The sequence below is a fragment of the Clytia hemisphaerica genome, unplaced genomic scaffold, assembly GCF_902728285.1.
Source record: "Clytia hemisphaerica strain Z4C2 unplaced genomic scaffold, Clytia hemisphaerica genome assembly, whole genome shotgun sequence".
NCBI lineage: Eukaryota > Metazoa > Cnidaria > Hydrozoa > Leptothecata > Clytiidae > Clytia > Clytia hemisphaerica.
In genome coordinates this window covers 1-4020 of record NW_027104454.1, presented here as the reverse complement: position 1 = coordinate 4020, position 4020 = coordinate 1, and the positions used below count along the sequence as shown (strand labels likewise).

At 36.2% G+C, this 4020-nt stretch overlaps 1 long non-coding RNA gene across 1 annotated transcript; it reads left to right on the top strand.

Annotated features, from left to right (window-relative positions):
* The first annotated feature begins 2279 nt into the window (after positions 1 to 2279).
* Positions 2280 to 3917, top strand: LOC136821087 (uncharacterized). The gene is made up of 3 exons (XR_010848683.1): positions 2280 to 2658; positions 3539 to 3641; positions 3858 to 3917. It is a non-coding gene; the product is annotated as an uncharacterized lncRNA (long non-coding RNA).
* The last annotated feature ends 103 nt before the right edge of the window (positions 3918 to 4020 follow it).

Below are 4020 nucleotides of genomic sequence, written 5' to 3'. Positions count from 1 at the left end.
CATAAAGCATCTTTGTAGGAGAATGTGTGCTTCTATAAGGAATTTTATAACAAATCATGGCAGATTAAAAAGACAATCAGAAAACGAACGCTTCTTCGCTTTTCATTTTCACATTTAGAGTCAAGTTACCTGTGCTTGAACGGCCCCAGTGCACAAACGAACGTCTTTGAACTTGAAAAAAACAACCAAAAACAAACTTCTATAGAATTTCCTTTGTGCAGCAGAATCCTCAAACTATCCCTTGCAATCTGTCCAAAAATTAAAATAAACGGAGCACTAGAACAACACCAAACCAATTTTGAACAAGGCCATGGCTGATCGCGAGAGGAAATGTTTTTTATAAGAAGATTTGCGCAAGAAGAGTTCTAAAAATGACTTTCCTTTTTTAAAAACCTGTTATCTTCCATCACACAAAATTTCATTGAAACATGTTAGTTCATTAATTCAAAATCAATATAAACATATCACCAGTAGTAGATCCACAGTCAGGACCTCTTTGGTCTTTTTTAACATTAGTTCGGTTAGAATAAAAACATACCTGATCAACACAACCAAACCTTCTGTCTTGCGTTTACTCTTTCCTTCCCAACAACTTTCGTTTTTGCTTATGTAGGTTTTAAAATCTACAAGTAATGACAGTCAGGCACATCCTGGCAAATGAACGGGGTGAGCATTTGCATGGGGTATTCATCACCCAGTGTAAATGAGATAGGACGTCTCAGGCTAAAACCGTGAAAATGAATAAAAATGAACTTCGAAATTGAAAATGGGAAAAAAGGAAGAAAACTGGGAACTTTATTTTTTTGTTAAAAGTTTCTTCAATCTTCGAAGAAAAAATCGACCCATGGAAAAAAAATTTCATCTATGCAGTTCCTCAAAATGAAGCAAAATATTTCAAACCTGGTTCAATTGCGTGGGGTATTCAGCACTATTACATCACTTTTGTTTTCGACCCCTTGCATTTGCCACCAATCACAAGTGAAAAATACCCCGTTCATTTGCCAGGATGTGCCTGACTGAATGAACTTGTTATAGCTTTATCTGAATAAATCTGGTTGAAAACCTTTTGTCAGGTTTCATTCCGTACGTTTTTTATCCACGTGGTGAACCGGTTTCCCCGATTTCCCGATAATTAAAAATTGGAACTTTCCCGTGGGCGCGATTGGGTGTACCGCCATCGCAAAATATTTTTCGTGAAAATTTACTGTATTCTAACGCTAATATAATCTAGATAGGAAACAAATATTAAATTTGATCTTTTTTTGCTCGTATTTCTAAATTTCAAGATAAAAAGAACTATCTACGAATAATTTTCTTTAATGGGCGTTGAATCGACATTGACATATTTAATGATGTCATAATCAATGCCGTGCATATTTTGTCAGCGCCGTGCATATTTCGTCAACATCCTTTTCATTGGATAAATACAACTAAAATATACAAGATAAGTAAACATAAATTTATCGCCCGCGAGCACGGCTTAGCTAAGCGCACCTCTCTTATTCATTATCTAAGAATTGAAGCAGGCAAAGATTACCGCGCGGCTGATAGCAGACGAAGGTTTTTTGAAGATATTTTCAGTTATAACCAGACGGTGTCAATCGAAAAACTTCGAACGGAAATCGCAATCGAACCAATCGAACGCAATTGAACGCGATCGAATGATTGCGATTCGATTTCCGAACGCATCGAATCTCAATCGAACGGCCAATTCTTAGGTAATATTCGATTGTGTTTGATTGCATTCAAGTAACGTTCGATTGGTTCGATTGATTGTAAATTACCTTCGATTGATCTTCAATTATGATTATTTTCGATAAGTTTGATTGCGATTAAATTAAATTTGATCACTCCTTTAAAGCTCTTTTTAGCGTGGACGGCCGAGTGCGTAAGTAACCGTACTAGAATGAATAAAATAGAATACAATTGAATCAATCGAACGCAATCGAACATAACCGAATACAGTCAAACGTAATTGAAGCAATCGATCGGCAAATTCTGGATAATATTCGATTGCGATTCGATTGCGTTTGACAATCGAATCGCAATTATTCGATTGTGTTTGATTGCGTTCAATTGATTCGGCGTTCGATTCGTTCGATTGACACTGTCTGGTTATAATCCAAGGTAGAAGAAACTAAACATAGAAAGGGGTTATTTTTTAGTGCTCTATACGATGATCGGTATTTTTTTTGAATTCTATGTTTAGATTTTTCTACCCAGCCCCGTTGCTATGTACGCGCGCCCTGTCAGTCGAGCACACTGTCATATTCTAAACGACAAAAAAATGAGTAATCACATCATTTAGCGCCACGCTAAACAAAAGAAAAAAAAGAAAGATCAAAGGCTTAAAACAAAAAGTACTTAAAACGTTCAATAACACGTCGTGGTGAAAACAAAAATACGATATTCGTTTAGCGGCTCTTATAAGGAACACATTGATATATATTTCTGCTACCCCACAACTTGCAGTCGAAAAATTGAGCAAAATATTGAAAATATTTCTGCGGTGAAGTTTTTCAAATTTCCTTATAGAAATCTCATGTTTGGCACTCCTACACGGTAGAAAAAGTGAAGAGATGAGAAATATGACGTAAACACGATGCAAGTAGTAATTATATTCCCAAGTGATTACGAAAAGTTATTCTTTCAACAATGGTAAGTTTTTTATTACGTCTATTAGGATGACGTCTTTGCAGATTCCTGTGAGAGTTACTTTAAGAAGGTCATTGACATGCGAATGAGTTCAAGGATATTATCTAAGGCCCTCTTTATATCACGATCAATAGGGGATAAAAGCTTTGCTTTTTTATGCTTTCTCACAAGCATTAATGTATATTAAGGCAACGTAAAAAGCTCGGTAAAATAGTGGGAAGAAATATTATTTTATCAGATACGTATTATCCCTGTATCACGCGAGTGGTATTTTAGCTCTCCCGCCTCTCGCACCTCCCTGTGTCACAACAAAGGAAATATGCCATATTACATCCCTGTCTCATGCGAGTGTGCGAGTGATGTTTTGCTTTCCTATCTCCCTGTCTCACAACGAAGGAAATACACATCATGTCCTTGTCGGAATACACATTACATCTCTGTCTTGTGCGAGTGGGATTTTTTACTTTCTCGTCACTTTTGTCTTAATGATAACGGATTTTCAATTTATAGCAAGAACTAAGTTTTGCGAAAAGGGCCAAAACTCATGAAAATTACGAATTTACCATTTTCATCGACCTCTAACGTTAGAGGTCGATGCCATTTTCAATTACTCCACGCGAAGTTAGAGGCTGATGCTATTTTCAATTACTCCACGCGAAGTTTAATCCACCTAAAGCGGCAGATACGTAAGGTATTTGAGTACAGAATTTCACCGGTTTGGGGACTGTAAAGATCTTCTAACGCCACATGATGGACATTTAAAAATGTTAGAAAGGTTTTGAAACGCTGTTGTGTGTCAACTGTTTCATATTTGATCGGTATTAAGATGTGGTTTTGCCAGCTGAAGATTAAAATAATTTGAATATATTGCTTTTCTTTCTAGATATTCCAAATGGACTTGCCGAATAATGGTACAGCTATCAAGTATCCCGGATCGAGAAGTCAACGCATCGTCATATTGCACATACAACATTAATTAGGAAAAGGTATTTCGTTCTCGAATGTTTCACCTGGTTTTATCATCATCCTTTATACCATTTTATATGTATCTTTTCTTCTAGTAAAATAATTTTGTCATACACCCCTATTTAAGGTCGTTGACTTCTATCTAAAGATAAGCTCAATAATCTAATGAAGCCCTGAATATACCGCAAAATTAGTTTCATGACAATTTTTTTTAATTCATTCGTTGCCTTTTATAGGGACCACTGGGTGAACCGATAATCGAGATCGTTCTCAGGTAGACATGACTCTTAATTGTCGACTTGAATAAAACACGACAGAAAAATCGTTTGTTCACCATCGAAGCGCGAATAACTATGCACCCGATTGTATCCACGGAGATTATATATACAAATTCTTTTA